Source organism: Trichosurus vulpecula, chromosome 3, assembly GCF_011100635.1.
Source record: "Trichosurus vulpecula isolate mTriVul1 chromosome 3, mTriVul1.pri, whole genome shotgun sequence".
NCBI lineage: Eukaryota > Metazoa > Chordata > Mammalia > Diprotodontia > Phalangeridae > Trichosurus > Trichosurus vulpecula.
The window spans coordinates 430,155,483-430,174,243 of NC_050575.1; the positions used below are offsets into that span (position 1 = coordinate 430,155,483).

General features: G+C 38.7%; 1 pseudogene; it reads left to right on the top strand.

Moving 5' to 3' along the window:
- Nucleotides 1-3,096: 3,096 nt before the first annotated feature.
- On the top strand, nt 3,097-4,205 carry LOC118842818 (annotated as a pseudogene).
- Nucleotides 4,206-18,761: the final 14,556 nt, after the last annotated feature.

Here is an 18,761-nt window from a genome sequence, read left to right on the forward strand (position 1 = left end):
TCCTTAGAAAGGCAGATCAAAGAACCTGTGTTAGAAGCCCATCTGTATGCTGGTTTCATTTGTCTTACACAGCCACAGTAACTACTAGCCCAATTGTTGCTACAAAATGACAATTTTCCCTAAATTAATTTACTTTCTTAGTGCCATACAAATCAAACTACCAAAAACATAGCTTTCCAAAATTCATTTGGAAGAACGAATGGTACAGAATATTGAGGGAATTAATGAAGAGAAATGCTAGGGAAGATAGCCTAGCCATACCAGATATTAAACTGTATTATAAAGCAGCAATCATCAAAACTACTTGGTACTGGCTAAGAAAGAGTGGTGGATCAATGGAATAGTTAAGTACACAAGATGCAGTAATCAATGACTATAGCAATCTAATCTTTGATAAACCCAAAGTGTCCCCTTCTGAGATAAGAACTCACTATTTCACAAAAAACTGCTCAGATTTAGATATAAAGGCTGATGCTATAAGCAATTTGGGAGAGCAAGGAATAGTTTACCTGTCAGATTTGTGGAGAAGGGAAGAATTTATGACCAAACAAGTGATAGAGATCATTACAAAAGGCAAAATGGATAATTTCGATTACATTAAATTGAAATGTTTTTGTACAAACAAAGCCAATGCAACAATGATTAGGAGGGAAGTAGAAAACTGGAAAATAATTTTTATGACCAGCTTCTCTGATAAATGCCTCATCTCTAAAATATACATGGAAATGTGTCAAATATATAGGAAAACAAGTCATTCCCCAATTGATAAATGGTCAAAGGATGTGAACAGGCAGTTTTCAGAGGAAGAAATTAAAGAAATGAATCTGTAGTCATATGAAAAAATGCTCTAAATCACTATTGATTAGAGAAATGCAAATCAATTCTAACATACCACATTTCTCCTGTCTGATTGGCTAACATGACAAAACAGGAAAATGATAAATGCTAGAGAAGATGTGGGAAAATAGGAACACTGTTACATTACTGGTGGAGTTGTGAAGTGATCTGAACTGATTCTGGAGGGCAATTTGGAACTATGCCCAAAGGGATATAAAAATGTGCATACCCTTTGACCCAGCAATACCACTTGTAGGAATGTAACCCAAAGAGATCACACAAATGGTAAATGGACCAGTATGTACAAAAATATTTATAGCAGCTCTTTTTGTGTTGGCAAAGAATTGGATATCAAGGGGATGCCTATCAATTGTGGAATGGCTAAATAAGTTGTGGTATATGAATATAATGGAATACTCTTGTGCCATAAGAAATGAGGAGCAGACAGACTTCATAATAATCTGGAAACACTTACATGATCTGATGCTGAGTGAGGGAAGCAGAACCAGGAGAACAGTATACACGATTACAGATGCACAGGTATCTGTGATGACTAACTTTGATAGACTTGGCCCTTCTCAGCAATACAAGGTTCTAAGACAACTCCAAAAGACTCATGATGGAAAAAGCTATCTACATCCAGAAAAAGAATTACGGAGTATGAATACAGACTGAGGCAATCTATTCTTTTTTTTCCCTTCTTTTTTTGGTTTTGTCTTTTTTTCGCATGGTTCATTCCATTGCTTATAGTTCTTCTTTACAATTTGACTATTGTAGGTATTGTAGGTATATGTAGAAACTATATCAGATTACATGCCGTCTTGGGAAGGAGTGGGGAGTAGAGGGAGTGGGAGAAAATTTGGAACTCAAAAACTTATGGATCTGAGTGTTGTAAACTAAAAATAAAAAAGCACTTAAAATTTTAAAAAAATTGAATGGGGATAGAAAGAAATATACATTTTTTTTTCCTCAGCATTACATGGCACCTACACAAAAACTGACCATGTACTAGGGCATAAAATCCTCACAATACAATGCAGAAAGGCAGAAATATTATATGCCTCCTTTTCAGATCATGATGCAATAAAAATTGCATGTAACAAAGGGCCATGAAAAGATAGACTAAAAATTTGACTAATTGGAAACTAAATAATCTAATCCTAAGGAATGAGTGGGTCAAACAACAAATCATAGACACAATCAATACCTTCATCCAAGAGAATGACAATAATGTGAAAACATACTAACTATGAGATGAAGCCAAAGAGGTTCTTAGGTCTAATTTTATATTTCTAAATACTTACATGAATAAAATAGAAGAAGAGGAGGTCATTTCATTGGGTATGCAACTAAAAAACCTAGAAAAGAACAAATGAAAAATTCCCAATTAAATGCAAAATTAGAAATTCTGAAACTCAAATGAGAAATTAATTAAATTGAAATTTTAAAAACCATTGAACTAATAAATAAAACTAAGAACTGATTTTATGAAAATAAACAATAAAAAAGATAAATTTTTGTTTAATATTGATTTTTAAAAATTAAGAAAATCAAATCACTAATATCGAAAAAGGAGAATTCACCACCAATGAAGAGAAAATTAAAACAATAAATAGAAGCTATTTTGTCCAACTGTATGCCAATAAATCTGACAACCTTAGTGAAATGGCTGAATATTTACAAAATTATAAACTGCCTAGATTAGTGGAAGGAGAAATAAAATACTTAAGTAACCCCATCTCAGAAAAAAAAAAAAAATTGAACAAGTCTTCAATAAACTCCCTAAGAAAAATTCTCCGGGGCCAGATTGATTTGCCAGTGAATCCTATCAAACATTTCTAGAACAATTAATCCCAATACTATACAAACTATTTGGAAAAATAGGCAAAGAAGGAGTCCTGCCATTTTTTTATTGCACAAATATGGTGCTGATACCTAAATTGGGAAGAGCCAAAACAGAGAAAGAAAATTATAGGCAAATTTCCCTAACGAATATAGATGCAAAGATTTTAATAAAATATTAGCCAAGAGATTACAGCAATTTCTCTTGAGGACAATACACTATGACCAGGTGGGATTTATACCAGGAATGCACAGTTGATTCAATATTAGGAAAACAATCAGCATCGTTGACCATATCAATAATAAAATTAATATGATCAGCTCGGTAGGTAAAGAAAAACCATTTGACAAAAGACAGCACCCACCCATTCCTACGAAAAACTCTGTAGAGGCCGCCCCGCGGGCGCTGGACCCAAGATGGCCGCCTCCACCGACCAGTGCCCAGAGACAAAAGCTGACGTGAGGGCAACTGCGGAGGCGGGGCCGCGCGGGGTGGGGCCCGGGAGCGCGCGCCCGTGGCGGGGTCCCCTTCACTCTCCCCTTCGCCTGCGCCGCCGCATACGCTGCTCCCGTGGAAGCTGGAGCTGGAGCAGGCCAGGGACCTGGAGCAGGCCCGAGCCCCAGCCCCGGAGTCGCACCGGATCTGGCCTCTGAGGAAGAAGAGATGGTGGCTGTGGAACTGGCCCTTCCACCCGGGCCGCTGGAGCAGACCACCAACAGGTTGGGTGACCAGACGTCTCCAGAGGTCCCCCCAGGGGAGGAAACATGAGCCCCCAGCTCTCAAGGCTCAGAATCAGACAACGCGTGAGGTGTGTGGCGTTTGTTTGGAGACCAGACAGGGCCTTTCCAGTCATGCTCGTTCCCACCTGCGGCGGCTAGGCTTGGCTGAGGCCGAAAGTAGCGGGGCTCCCATCTGCCTGCCTTTGAGCTGATGAAGCAGAAAGGAGAACTGGACAGCGGCCCCCCGCCCCCACCCCTGGCCAAGAAAGCCGGCTCCCCCAAGGAGCCAGTCGCTGCCTCCCCCCGCCCAGGCCTGCTGACCCTCAGCAAGGCAACTGACGGAGCCCCCGATCCCCCCATCGACAAGGCCACCGAGTCACCCCCTGGCTTCTCATCTAGGGGCCTTTCCCACCCACCAGGCTCGCCTCTCTCAAGAAGGTGCCGCCTGCCTTGTCGGGGTCCCCGCCGCCCAAGAGCCCCAAGCTGCCCCTGAGACCCATGTCAGGCTCCCCGAAGGAGCAGCAGCCCCAGCCAGAGGATGAGGGGCCCCTGAACCTCACTTTAGACAGTGATTCGGGCAGAGAGCCTGATGGCCACGTGTGCGGGGCCTGGTTTGAGACCAGAAAGGGCCTGTCCAGTCATTCCAGAGCCCACCTGTGCCACCTGGGGGTGAGGGACCAGATGCCGAGGGATCCGCCTTAGACGTGCTTCACTAGCTCATGCAGAGCTACGGCTCCTACACCCGCCTCCCAGCAGAGCCAGAGGTGCTGGCAGAGCCTGAGCGGTCTGGCCTTCCAGCCCTCTGACCTTCGGCCATGGCTCTCTCACTGTTCTCTCTCTCTCTCTCTCTCTCTCTCTCTCTCTCTCTCTCTCTCTCTCTCTCTATATATATATATATATATATATATATATATATATATATATATGTATGTATGTATGTATATGTGTTTGTGTTTGTGTGTGTGTGTATGTACACATATATATGTATATATCCTATATTGGATTGCATGCCACCTTGGGAAAGGGGAGGGAAGACTCAAAATCTCATAAAAGTGAATGTTGAAAACTAAAAATAAATTTTAAAATGGCAAAAAATAAGTTCTTGTTAATGGAGTTGTTGGTTTTAATAGGGTTACCAGGCAAACTGTTTAGAGGAATATTATATGTGCAATTTATCTAGATTTTAGCAAAGTATATGACAAAGAATCTCATGGTGTCCTTGAGATGACTGAGAAAATGGGGACCTGCAGAAATGACAATTAGCTCAATACAGATTGGGTTGAAAGGTCAGACTAAATGATTAGTTACTAACAGTTCAGAGTCAATAATTACTTGTGGAGTGTGCCAGGGACCTACCCTTGCACCTGTAAGACTTCATTATTCCTATCAATGACTCAGAATAAGTCACAAATGCCATAGTCATCGAATTATCAAATAACATAAAGTAGTGGTCAAAAATATCTCTATAGGCTAGACTAAGAACGATATCAAATCTAGTAAGGTGAAATGTAATAGGAAAGACTGTAAAGCCATATTTTAGTTCAAAAAATCAACTTCACAAGTAAGAGACAGAGTCAGGCATTTCTAGATAGAAGCTCAACTGAAAATAATCTGAGGGGCTTTAAAGGACTGCAAATACAAGAGATGTAAATGAAATTTGGAACCAAACAATAAGGACAGACTAATGTCACCTTAACTATATGAAAATTGTTGCTCCTGTTGTTCAGTCACGTCCAACTCTTTGTGACTCTGTGTACCATACTCTCCATGGGGTTTTCTTGACAAGGATATGGGAGTGATTTGCCTTTTACTTCTCCAGTGGATTAAGGCAAACAGAGGTTATGTGACTTGTCCAAGGTCATACAGCTAGTAAGCCTCTGAGGCCAAATTTGAATTCAGGTCTTCCTTGCTCCACTCCCAGTACTTTATCTTCTGACTCCTAGCTGCCTCCAAGTGAAATATTAATCTCCTGTTACCACTTAACATTGCCCAAAATAAAGGAGGCAATAAAGTTTTTGTACCAGACTCTGGTCAGACCTTATCAATATTAATGCAGCAATGCAGAGGTTTTATTCTTCCCTGATTGATTCCTTAGCTCACTCTCTATCAAAGCTATTCCACACTTCTCTCCTCATGCCTACCATTCCTTCTTCACACTTCTCTACCAGTGGAGGATCTTGGATATTACATTAGTGAGAGAATTGAGGTCCTTCTACATCAGCTCTCTTTTCTCCCATTCCTATCATCTCCAATCTCCTTAACATCATGTCCCACTCTTTTCTCCTTTTCCTCAATCTGAAAAAGTTATACTTCTCCATGAATTTGTCCCCATCCAATCTCATCTTTGACAGTGGGTTGTATGCTTGGTCATGCCAAACTTTCCCTACCAATTGGTTCCTTCCCTACTACTTTTCGACATATCCAACTCTTGCCAATTTTTGAAAAAGCCATTTCCTATCCCCTACTAACCCTCATATATATTTTCCTACATATCTCTAGCCTTTATAAACCAAACACCTTGAAAAAATCTGTCTACATTCACTGTCTCCACTTCTTTCACTCAGTCTTCAACCCTTTGCAACCTGACTTCCAACTTTATCACCCACCCAAATTTCTCTTTCCAAAGTTTCCAAATTGGATACTCTAACTGTAAATCTGATGTTCTCTCATCCTTCTCTTCCTTTCTACTACATTTGGAACTCTTGTTGCCAAGGGCTCAGCACAATTCTTGGCATTTAATATGCTCATAGTAAATGCTTATTCTTGACTTAACCACATTGTGTTACTGGGTACTTGCTCCTCTCTGGCTTTGTATGACACTGCTGACTCTGCTTCTCCTCCAGCCCCATCTGACCACTGCTTCTCAGTCTCCTTTGCTGGTCTATCATCTGTATCATCTCCCCCTAACTGTGGACATTCCCTGAGAATATCTGGGCCCTCTTTGCTTTCTTGGCAAATTGATCAGCTCCCGTGGCTTTAACTATCATTTCTATGTGCCTGACTCACAGTTATGGAGCTTTGGCCACTGAATGGACATTTCTCCAATGTTCTAGGCTCAAAAACAGGCCATGGTCCTGGATTCCACACACTCCTTCATCCCACACCACCAATCATTGGTCAAGCCCTGCTCTGTCTACCTCCACAAAACTCTTGAATTAGACTTGTCCTTTTTCGCTCACCCATTGACCACCTTACTTTAAGCACTCCTTGTATCCTGCCTAGATTATTGTAATAGCCTCCTCATTGATCTCCTGGTCTCAAGTCTTCCCACTGGAGTCTATCCTACTCATTTTTGCCAATCTAATTTCTCTTAACTTAAGAATACAGGATATGACTCCCTTACACTATCACCTCTAGTGGTATCCTATTGTTTCTAGGATAAAATATAAACTCATTTGTTTGGATTTTTAAAGATAAATCAACCAAATGAGACATCTGTAAAGTGCTTAGTATAGTGCCTAGAATATAGTAGGTGCTTAATAAATACTCATTTCCCCCTCTCCATCCTTATATCTTTTCACAACCTGTCCTCGTCTGATAGCCTTCCAACCTTACTGGCCATGACTCCTCCTCCTACACTCTTCAGTCTGCCAAACAGGCCTTTTTTCTTTTTCCCACATTCAAAATATTCCATCTCCATTTTCTATACTACTGCACTGGCCATCCCAAATACATGGAATGCACTGCTTCCTCACCTTTATTTCACAGAGTACTTTCCTTCCTTTAAAATGCATGAACCTTTAAGAACCATGAACTAAATGAAACTTCTTCAGATCTCCCCAAAAGCTAGTGCCCTCTTTCTCAATCTATCTTGTATTAATAACTTTTTATATATTTGCATTTAGTCATTTTATATTGAAATCATTGTTGATTTCCATATATAGCCCAGGCTTATGGGCTGATTGACTAGCTCAATCATCGCTCACAACGTAATCATCTGCACATATTCTCATCTGTTTAATAGTGAATTTCTCTTCCTCTTACCCCATTTATTGCCAAAGGAAACTGTTTTGAATAACCCTGGATATCATTTAAGAGACACTGATAACTTCTGTTGGCTAAAGCTCTTTGGGCTTCCCATTATGGTAATTATTCTTAATTGACCATCATAAATGAAATCGATGTGGTGAAGGTCAGTATTTCTACCATTTTTTTCCATTTGATATTTCCTACCATCAACAACTTGTTAACTAAGTTCAGTTTCAATCCCAAATCAATGTAATATTTTCCCTTTCTTTCCTCTTCTTCTATTTTTCCTGATTCCAAAACCGTGCTCTTCCACTGTGTCACCTAGCTGGAAAAGTTAAGTAATGTATATGATAACGAACATTTGTGTCAGGAGTAGGACATGAACCAAGGTCTCCACGTCTCTACATCTAAATTCTATCAAGAATTTATTGATCTTCTACTATGTGCATTCCATTGTGCTCGGCACTAGGGATACAAATAGTAAGAACGACAATAACAACAAACAATACCTTATCTCAAGCAGCTTTCTATTGTACTGTGTAAGTATGCCATATAAACTGATAAGAATATAAATAGTAATTTGAGAAGGGGAAAGTCAGTGGGTTCCAACTTCACAATGATGGCTACAATAATTTTCTAGAGTATAGTTTTTGTATTATTATCTTTTCTTTTAATTTAACCTTAATTTTTACCTTGGCTCTAACTAGTGCATCCTTCATGATTCTGTTATGATTACCACATCTGCAAGTAGTCACTTACTGTCTGGCAACAGAGTCAATGAACTCCTTTTGTTGTGATGCCATTGGATGCTCGCAGTGCTTCTCACCTCTCCTCTTTAAGCATTCATGATCTACAGACTTAAGGCTTTTGGCCTCTTTCACTTTCTAAAACAACTATATTTTACAAAATCCTCTTTGCCATCCTGCACCGTTCCTACTTTGGCATCAAAGCTGCATTTTATCACAAAATATGTTGACTTGGTTTGAAGGATCTTGTCAACATCTCAATTCATTTTGTTTTTGCTCCTTCTTGTGGCTTTCTGTGTTTAAACATTGTCTTTTTTATTATCTTAACCATCATCAACAAATATGGCCATCCAAACACAAAAAAGACAACAAAAACAAGAAGAATGCTGCATATGAAACTGTATACTTTTATGTCATTTTTTTAAAAGAAGAGTATAATAAATTTGATGTTAATGAGATAATTCCCAAGTTTGTTTCTGTGTGCCTTTCTGGTTCCTTTTTTGTTGTCTTCTCCTGTGAATTTTGATGTTCTATTAATGTTCTTTGCTTTTTGAATCTCTGTCATTTCTTAGTAACTCATCACTGCCCCTGTGAAGCCATCTTTTGTAGGAAATGTCTATTTGAACAAAATACACCAACACATTGGCCTGCTATTGACATCCAAAGCCTTCTCCTAATCTTGGACCATATATCTAGCCTCCTGCTCTTAGCCTGCTCATCATGGTGAAGGATCTAAATTGCACCTCAGCCCAGTAATTGGATCCTTGTTTTGTTCCCTGTACCCACATATCTTTCTTGGACCCTATCCCACACAAAAGTAGATCCAAATCTGGGGTCTGTCACCAACCTTTCCAATCACCGTGAAGCTACTGCTCTTCTTTACCCCCTTTGGTTGGGTCTCTATGATTTACTGACAGTACTCCTGATTCCTAGAACTTTGTTTACCATGGGCCAGAACACTATTTTGATGGTGTGTGTTTGATATATTTGGGGACATACTCTATTAGACATTTCCAACCTCATTTAATAAGGTACTCAGGTATGTTATGATTACTTGCTAAAACAATCCTTGGATATTCCACCCCTTGATCCTATCTTTCACTATTTGGCCTGTCTTAGTAGGTGTTTTTAGTCTCCAAAACTTTTTAGTTTGGCTATTCAGCTCTCACTTGAGCCCTAGAAATAGCACATTGATTTTGGTGAACCCATTGGCAATACTAGAAAACATTCACAATAGATATTCATTTGACTTAATTCGTTGATTCATTTCTTCCCATCCTCCTTTTAATTCATGTTACTCTATATATAGGGTTATTTTGCCATGCATTCTTTAAGCAGTCTGGTGAAGACTGTAGACTCCTCCACCCTTGAATCATATTACAAATGACCAAAATGTTTTTTCAGAATTAAAAAGAAAAGTAACTATATGGAAATAGAGTTATCAAAAGTATTGAAAATCAAGGTTATAGATGCCAGATTATTATTTTTTCCTCAATAGTGAGCATGTAATGATCTGTTCAACAATGTTCAGTAGGATTTTGGTGAGGAGATAAAGTTGCCTCTCCACAAATTGCCATCTTTTTTCACTGTGTCATGAAGGTGACTTTGGGTTCTCAAAGGCCATTACAGAACAGCAGGAGCTCAGACAGTTTCTGCTATGCTAGAATGTACATATAAACATTCATGCATGTGTGTATATTTTAATATAGGTGTGTTATATGTTCATGTATATTATATGTGTATGTACCTATATACGAAATGGAATGCATGTATGTGTGTTTATTTATATGTGTATACATGTGTGTGCATAGTAAATTTGCAACTATGTGCATTTTATTGTATTTATGTTATATGTGTATGTACACATGTGTATATGAAGTGATAGTTGGTGGTGGTTGTTGCCCTTCATTTTCAAAGAGGACCAAAGTGGCATCATTATGTTGCAGTCAAGGTACGGTGTGTCCAACTATCGCTGATCAGACTAATATGAGTTCAGAATGCTTGGGGACAAATAGTCCAGATAAACATTTGGAGAAGAGATGACTAAATTTTTGCACCTCACATTTCTTTTGAGCTACTGAAATTCTGCTCTGCTCATAAAACATAGTACCTTATTTGATGCTGCCATGCCATGCTGGGTTGTCCTGTGCCAGTGTCTCCCATGCCTCAACAATTGAGTCCAAAGTTCTTCACATAGACTTTGAAAGTATCCTTGCATCCCTTCTTCTGATGTGCATGTGAGTGCTTGCCTTGTGAGAGTTCTCCATAAAATGCCCTTTTAGGCAAACTTCCTTTTAACATTGGAACAATTTTGGCAAGCCCATTAATGCCACACTCTCTGTGATAGAGTTTGAATACTTGGCTATTTTCTTGGTGTTAATTGTTAAGCCCAAATTAGTACAGGTAGTAGAGAATTAACCCAAATTTTGTTTCATCTCAGGCTGCATTGAGTTCACAGTCATCTACAAACCAAAACATGCCCCAAATCTCCCTCCATGTTCATTTGTGTGTGTATTTGCAGATACGTGTATATATATATATGTATATGTATATATATATATGTATATATATAATGTATGTATATGTGTACTCACATATGTGTGTGTAAATGTCTCTTCCAGCAGAATGCAAGTTTCTTGAGGATAGGAAATGGATCACTTTTATCTCTGCAACCTCAGCATTGTTACAGTGCTTTGGAGAAGCTTAATAAATGCATATTGACTGACTGACTGATTGATTGATGTACCCTGGTGATTGCCTATGGCTTTGTTCCAAGATCAGTTTGAGTAAATATGGTACAGACCATCTCAACACTATTCAAATGGCCAATTAGTGACTATTTCTTTGGCCATTCTAACCAATGAAATAACAATATAGAATGTCTCTCAAGCCTGTGTTTTTTCAGTAACCATAACAAGGTAGGAGAAAAGCAGACAGAGGTCTTAGGATAGGAAGTATAATATTTTACCTCTTTGATCAACATTTGCTTAAATGTTGGTAGTCTAGATGCAAGATCTTTGTCCAGTGACCAACACGTAGACTTACCCAGAGAAGAAATAATTTATATCAATATTGACATTCTTACTCTAATTGAAACCAGAAGATAAAAGAAAAGTACAGCTAGCCAATCCTTCTTGGAGAGGTAAATAAAGGGCTTGGCCAAGTTGGCTTTATCTCACATCCAAAAGCAACAAGAAACAATTTCATGGGGTGCTCTTGAAGGTCATTTGGAAGAAAAAATGACCAGTAAAGCAATTGCAGTTTAGGTGCTCATATCTATGTCAAGGAGTGAAGAGATAAAAGCATCCTATGTACAACTAATTTGTAGGCCAGTCATTTTTCAGTCATATCAAATTCCTTATGACTCATTTCTGGGGTTTTCTTGGCACAGATAATGGAGTAGTTTGCAATTTCATTCTGCAGAACATGTTTACAGAGGAGGAAACTGAGGCAAACAGGGTTAAATAACTTGCCCAGGATCACACAACTAGTAAATGCCTGAGGCTGGGTTTGAAATCAGATCTTCCTGACTCCAGGCTCTTATTTTATCCATTGTGCCAGCTAGCTCCTCAAACAATTCAATAATACCTTCCATATTAAAAAAATTAAATATAGTCTATAAATATAAATTATATTAATTATGTGTGTTATTTATTTCTTTAAAATTTGTTGTCTTTAATGCAAAAGTAGACATAGGGGAAGATGGTGAAATATATGTTGGAAAATGAGGCTGAAGCATAAAAATAAAAAGAGGTCAAGTACTTGAAGACTACATGGAAGTTTTATGGTTCTATATCATGAATCCTGTGTGCTGAAGGGATGTGCTCAGAAGTTAAGCTAACTCTGTCTCTCTCTCTCCCCTTTCTCCTTCTTTTCTCCTTTTTCTTTCTCTTCTCTCTCCACCTTACTCTCTTTCTCTGTCTTGTTCTCTCTCTATCTCTCTGAGTCTGTCTCTGACTGTCTGTCTCTCACACATACGCATACATACACATAAAATCATATAAGCATACATGTCATGACACAACAGATAAGGAAGCTTCAGATCCTTCCTGACCCTAAAATTTTAATGCCTGCCCACATGGAGCTACATTGAAGCATAGGGAGGTATGCTTTTCTTTGAAGCTAAAAAAATTTAAAAATGGATAAAAGGCCTCAGACTTCTGGGAACCAAGTGACAGATTAAGCAATAGATTGTTGTCCCTCTCCAATTCTCATCTCTGAACACCCATAAAACAGCACCCCAGAACAGGTGCTGGAAGAGCAGAGTCAGCAAAAGGGCAGGGAGAAGCAGTCTTTTGATTCTTGAGACTGAGAGGATCTTCAAATAGGTTCTGTATTACTCTGGTAAAAGGGGAGCACAGTCCAAGACAAGAGGCGTCCCAGCAAATCATCAGCAGGCTCCACCTCAACAAACCAGTGGGAGATCCTGAGGTCCAGAGCAGGGGAGCAGGCAAATGCCAACACCAGGACACATCCACCCCACATACCTTAGCACAGGCAGGGGAACCAGTGGACTCTAGCTCAGAGAACCACCACATGCACTCATGCAGCCCTGTGTAGGTAAGTGTCCCCCAGAAGCATACCTTCCCATGCTTCAATGTAGCTCCATGTGGGCAGGCATCTTCCAGCAACCAGACTTCCCCATGATTCACCACAGCTCAGAGAAATGAAGAAAAACCCCACCTTGCCTTAGCCCATGCAAGACACTATCACTAGGACCCCAGCTCAGGACCAGGTAAGCTAACAGACACCTAAAGACTCCAGGTGCCAGCACCTGAGGCCCCAGCACACAAAGCCAATGGCCAGGTCCCTGGATTCCAGGACGAGAAGCTTGGGACAGGGCTCCTTGTACCCCAGAAGCAGAGCTCAACTTAAAAACCAGGAAACAGGCAAAAAATGACCAAACAAGCAAAAACAAACACTACTGATAAACTCTTTTTATGGCTACAGAGATCAAAACACAAACTCAGAAGAGGATAACATTGTCAATATACCTACATCCGAAACATCAAATGGGAATACAAACTGGTCTCAAGCCCAAAAAGCCTTCTTGGAAGTGATCAAAAAGGATTTTAAAAGCCAAATAAAAGAGGTAGAAGAAAAAATTGGATAAAAAATAGGAGGTAGGCAAGAGAGAGTCAACAGCTTGTAAAAGGAAGGACAAAAATTGAATGTAGAAAACAATTCTTTAAAAAATACAATTGGCCGAATGGAAAGAAAATCCACTGAAGAAAACAGTTCCTTAAAAATTAGAGTTGGCCAAGTGGAAAAGGAGGTACAAAAGCTAACTGAAGAAAACAATTCCTTAAAAATTAGAATTCAGCAAGTGGAAACTAATGACTCTATGAGACCTCAAGAATCAGTCAAACAAAATCAAAACAATGAATAAAAATAAGAGAAAACATAAAACACCTCATTGGAGAAAAAGTGATCTTGAAAATAGATCCAGGAGAGATAATTTAAGAATTATTGGTCTACTTGAAAGCCATGGTTTAAAAAAATAACCTGGACAACATCTTTCAAGAAGTGGTAAGGGAAACTGCCAGAGGTCCTAGAATCAGAGGGTAAAATAGTCATTGAAAGAATCCACCGACCTCCTTAATGAGACCTTGAATAAAAACTCCAAGGAATATAGTAACCAAATTCTGGAATCATCAGGTCAAGGAGAAAATACTGCAAACAGCCAGAAAGAAACAAGTTAAATATTGTGGAACCACAGTCAGAATTATGAAGGATGTAGCAATCTTCTACATTAAAGGACAGCAGGGCTGGAATATGAAGGCAAAATAAGTGAAAGGAGCTTGGATTACAATAAAGAATCAACTATCCAGAAAAAACTGAATATAATCTTTCCGGGGAATGATGGACATTCAATAATATAGGGGATTTTCAATCATTCCTGATTAAAAAAAGAACTGAACAGAAAATTTGACCTTCAAATACAAGCCTCAAGAGAAGCATAAAAAGGTAAATAGGAAAGAAAATATGATATTCAGTAAGATTAAACTGTTTACATCCCTATATGGGAAGATGATACTTTTAACTCCTGAGAATTGTATCGTTATAATAGCATTTAGAAGGGGTATACATAGATAGAGGGTCTGAGAATGAGTTGAATTTTATGTGATAAAAAAATAATTTGTGGGTAAAAAGGGGGATTGTATTGGGAGAAACATAAAGGAGGAGGTAGAATACATCATAGGAAAATGTAAGAAGTAGGATGGGAAAGGGGAAAGAAAAGTGAGGGTGGATAGACGAGGGAAGAAGTAGTAGGGGAAAGGGGAAAGAAAAGGTAAGAGGGCTGATAGAAGGGAGGGCAGATTGAGGGGGGTGGTGGTCAGAATCAAAACAACAGTGAGGAGAGAAAGTGAGAAAGGAGAGAGAAAAGCAAAACAGGGAGGAAAATAGAATGGAGAGAAAGACATAGTAATCATAACTGTGAATGTGAATGGGATGAACTCTCCCATAAAAAGAAATTGGATGGCAGAGTGGATTAAAAACCAGAATCCTTCATTTTGTTGTTTACAAGAAACACATTTGAAGCAGAGAGATACACACAGAGTACAGGTAAAAGACGGGAGAAGAATATATTATACTTCAGCTGAAGTAAAAAAAAAAAAGCAGTGGTAGCAATCCTGATCTCAGACAAAGTAGATCTAACTATAGATATCTAACTAAAAGAGATAAAGGAGGATGCTACATCTTGCTAACAGTATAGACATAAAGTAATATCAATACTAAACATGTATGCTTCAAGTGGAATAGCATCCAAATTCTTAAAGAAGTTAAGTGAGTTACTGGAAGAAATAGACAGCAAAATTATATTAGTGGGAGATTTCTATCTCCCCCCTCTCCTAACTAGATAAATTTAACCATAAAATAAATGAGAAATAAGTTAAAGAGGTAAATAGAATTTTAGAAAAGTTGGACATGGTAGATGTCTGGAGAAAATTGAATGGAGATAAAAAGGAATATACCTGTTTTTTTTTTTTTTCTCAGAAGGACATAGCACCTACACGAAAATTGACCACATACTAGGAAATAAAATTCTCACAGTCCAATGCATGAAGACAGAAGTATTAAATGAATCCTTTTTCAGATCATGATGCAATACAAATTACTTGTAATAAAGGGCCATGGAAAGATAGAAGAAAAATCCATTGGAAACTAAATAATCTAATCTTAAAGGAGTGGATCAAATGCCGAATCCATAAAAACTTGCAATAACTTTATCCAAGAGAATGACAATAATGAGACAACATGCCAAAATTTATTGGATGTGGCAAAAGTCATTCTTAGGGGAAATTCTATATCTCTAAATGCTTAGAATAAAATAGAGAAAGAGGAGATCAATGAATTGGTATGCAATTAAAAAACCTAGCAAAAGGAAAAACAGAAAAATTCCCAATTAAGTATCAAATTAGAAATTCTGAAAATCAAAAGAGAGAAAACTATTGAACTAAGAAGTAAAACTAAGAGCTGGTTTTATGAAAAAGAATAAAATAGATATAGCTTTGATTAATTTGATTTTAAAAAGAAAGAAGAAAACCAAATTACCAGTATAAAAAATAAAAAGGGTGAATTTTTCCTCAGTGAAGAGGAAATTAAAAGAATAATTAGCAGCTATTTTGCCCAATTGTATGCCAATAAATCTGACAATCTTAGTGAAATGGATGAATATTTACAAAAATATAAATTGCTTAGGTTAACAAAAGAGGAAATACAATCCTTAAATACCTCCCTCCCTATTTTAGGAAAAAGAAATTGAAGAAGCCATCAATGAACTTTATAAGAAAAATTCTCCAGGTCCAGATAGATTTACAAGTGAATTCTACTAAACATTTCAAGAGCAATTAATCCCAATACTATACAAACTATTTGGAAAAATAGGCAAAGAAGGAGTCCTACCAAATTATTTTTATGATACAAATATCATACTGATACCTAAGCTCGGAAGGGCCAAAACAGAGAAAGAAAATTATAGACCAATTTCCCTAATGAATATAGATGCAAAGACTTTAACAAAATATTAGCCAAGAGAATACAACAACTTATCACAAAGATAATACACTATGAACAGGTGGGATTTATATCAGGAATGGAGGGCTGTTTCAAGGGCTGTTAGGAAAATGATCAGCGTAATTAACCATATCAACAACAAAATTAGCAGAAATATGGTTTTCTCAATAGATGGAGAAAAACCTTTTAACAAAAGACAATACCCATTCCTATTAAAACACTAGAGAACATAGGAATCAATGGAGTTTTCTTTAAAATGATAAGGATAATTTATCTAAAACCATCAATAAGCATTATATGTAATGGGGATAAGCTAGAAGAATTTCCAATAAGATCGAGGGTGAAACAAGGATGCCCCTTGTCACATTGTTATTCAATATCATACTAGAAATATTAGCTTTAGCTATAAGAGAATAAAAAAGAATTGAAGGAATTAGAATAGGCAATGAAGAAACAAACCTATCACTCTTTGCAGATGGTATGATGGTATACTTTGAAAATCCTAGAGAATCAACTAAAAAACTACTCGAAATTAACAAATTTGGAACAGTTGCAGGCTGTAAAACAAACCCACATGAATGATCAGAGTTTCTATATATTAACAACAAAGCCTAGTAGCAAGACATAGAAAGACAAATCCCATTTAAAGCAACAGCAGACAATATAAAATATTTGGGAGTCTTCCTGCCAAGACATACCCAGGAACTATAAGAACACAACTACAAAATACTTTTTACGCAAATAAAGTCAGATCTAAATAACTGGAAAACTATCAGTTGCTCATGTGTAGGCCAAGCTAATATAATAAAAATGACAACTCTACCTAAATTAATTTACTTATTGAGTGCCAAACCAGTCAAATTACCAAAAAATACTTTATAGAGCTAGAAAAATAATAAGAAAATTTATCTGGAAGAATAAAAGATCCAGAATTTCAAAGGATTAATGAAAAGAAATGCCAGAGAAGGTGGCCATAACAGATCTAAAGCTGTATTATAAAGCTGCAGTCCATCAAATCTATTTGGTACTGGTTAAGAAATAGGGTGGTAGATGAGTGGAATAAGTCAGGAACACAAAACACTATAGTTAATGTTTATAATAATCTATTGTGTGATAAACCCAAAGACGTTAGCTTCTGGGAAAAGAACTTACTATTTGACAAAATCTACTGGGAAAACTGGAAAAAAAGTATGGAAGAAAGTAGGCATACAGCAATATCTTACATTGTATGCCAAGATAAGGTCAAAATGGGTACATCATTTAGACATAAAGAGTGGGTGATAGGGCGGTGTCAAGATGGCGGCTGGAAAGCAGGGACTTGCCTAAAGCTCTCCCACAGGACCCTCCAAACATCTATAAAAATGGCTTTGAACAAATTCTAGAATGGCAGAACCCACAAAATTGCAGAGGGAAGTAGGGCTCCAGCCCAAGACAGCCTGGATAGTTGCTGGGTAAGGTGTATCACACCACATTGGGAGTGGAGCAGAGCAGAGCAGAGCACAGCATGGGACATGCCCAGAACAACCAGACCAGGAGCCAGGCGGAACAGGCTTTAGCGCCCTGAATCAGTGAGCTGCGGCACTTACCAGACTTCTCAACCCACAAAAACCAAAGACAACAGAGAAGGTTAGCAGGAAAAACTGAGGGGTCAGGGTGAAAGGTGTCCACAGTTGGCCACCACCCCGGGGGCAAAGGAGTTGGTGCAGCTCTGAGACTGCTTACAGAGCTATAGCTGTAGTTGCTTCCAGCCCCAGGCCCACCTGGTGGGAGGAATTAAGTGGCGATTTCAGAGCAGGAGTGCAGAGCCTGCTTAGATCTGAGTCCCAGTCCAGGTTGGCAGTTCTTGGGGGAGGAGGAGTGCTGGTGTGGCAGAGCCTACTGTGTAGAAATGGCTCTGAAAACAACAGTGCAGGCCCTTGTTTTAATAACCCGGCTAGCAGCTTCTGTAGGGGTATAAGATTCACCCACAGCCAGCACCCAGAAAGCTGCCAACAGCACAGGTTCTTTTGATCTGCTTAATTAAGGAAAGCAAGGTGAAGGGGTTGACAAGCTTACTTTTAATTAAGCATTCAAATATCATTCAGTTAGTTCAGGGGAAAAAGCTAGGATCCTGAAAACAAAATGCAAACAAATTACAAACATCAACAGACTTTCTCTGATTCAAATCCCAACACCTAGTTACCAGAGTTCCACAAAGTTTCAGCATCTGGGTTTACAAGCCGGAGGGCTCCTTAGCTACAGCTGCCCGGAGTCTCCCCATCAACACCATCTCCAGAGCCCCGCACAAATGGCTCTGTCCTCCCTTCTTATAGGGCTTCACACATCATCAAACATCATCTGAATCACCAGAGCTCAGGCTCTGGCGATTGGTTCTTGAGTTGGCCCCTCCCCTTAGGACCTTGGGAGGTTCACATCCACATGGATTAGGTTAACACCTAATGGGGTTTGGGCCTGGGGCTTAGCACCTAGTAAAGCTCACTGAGATAAATTGAGTCACTCGAAGGAAATAAAGGCCATTCTGGCTACAGCCCTCAAGCTTGGGATAAAGTACTCTCTACTCTACAAGAAGTCATACCCTGGTGAAAATCTCAAGGGTCAAGTAGTTGGCTGGGAACATGAACAGGCAGC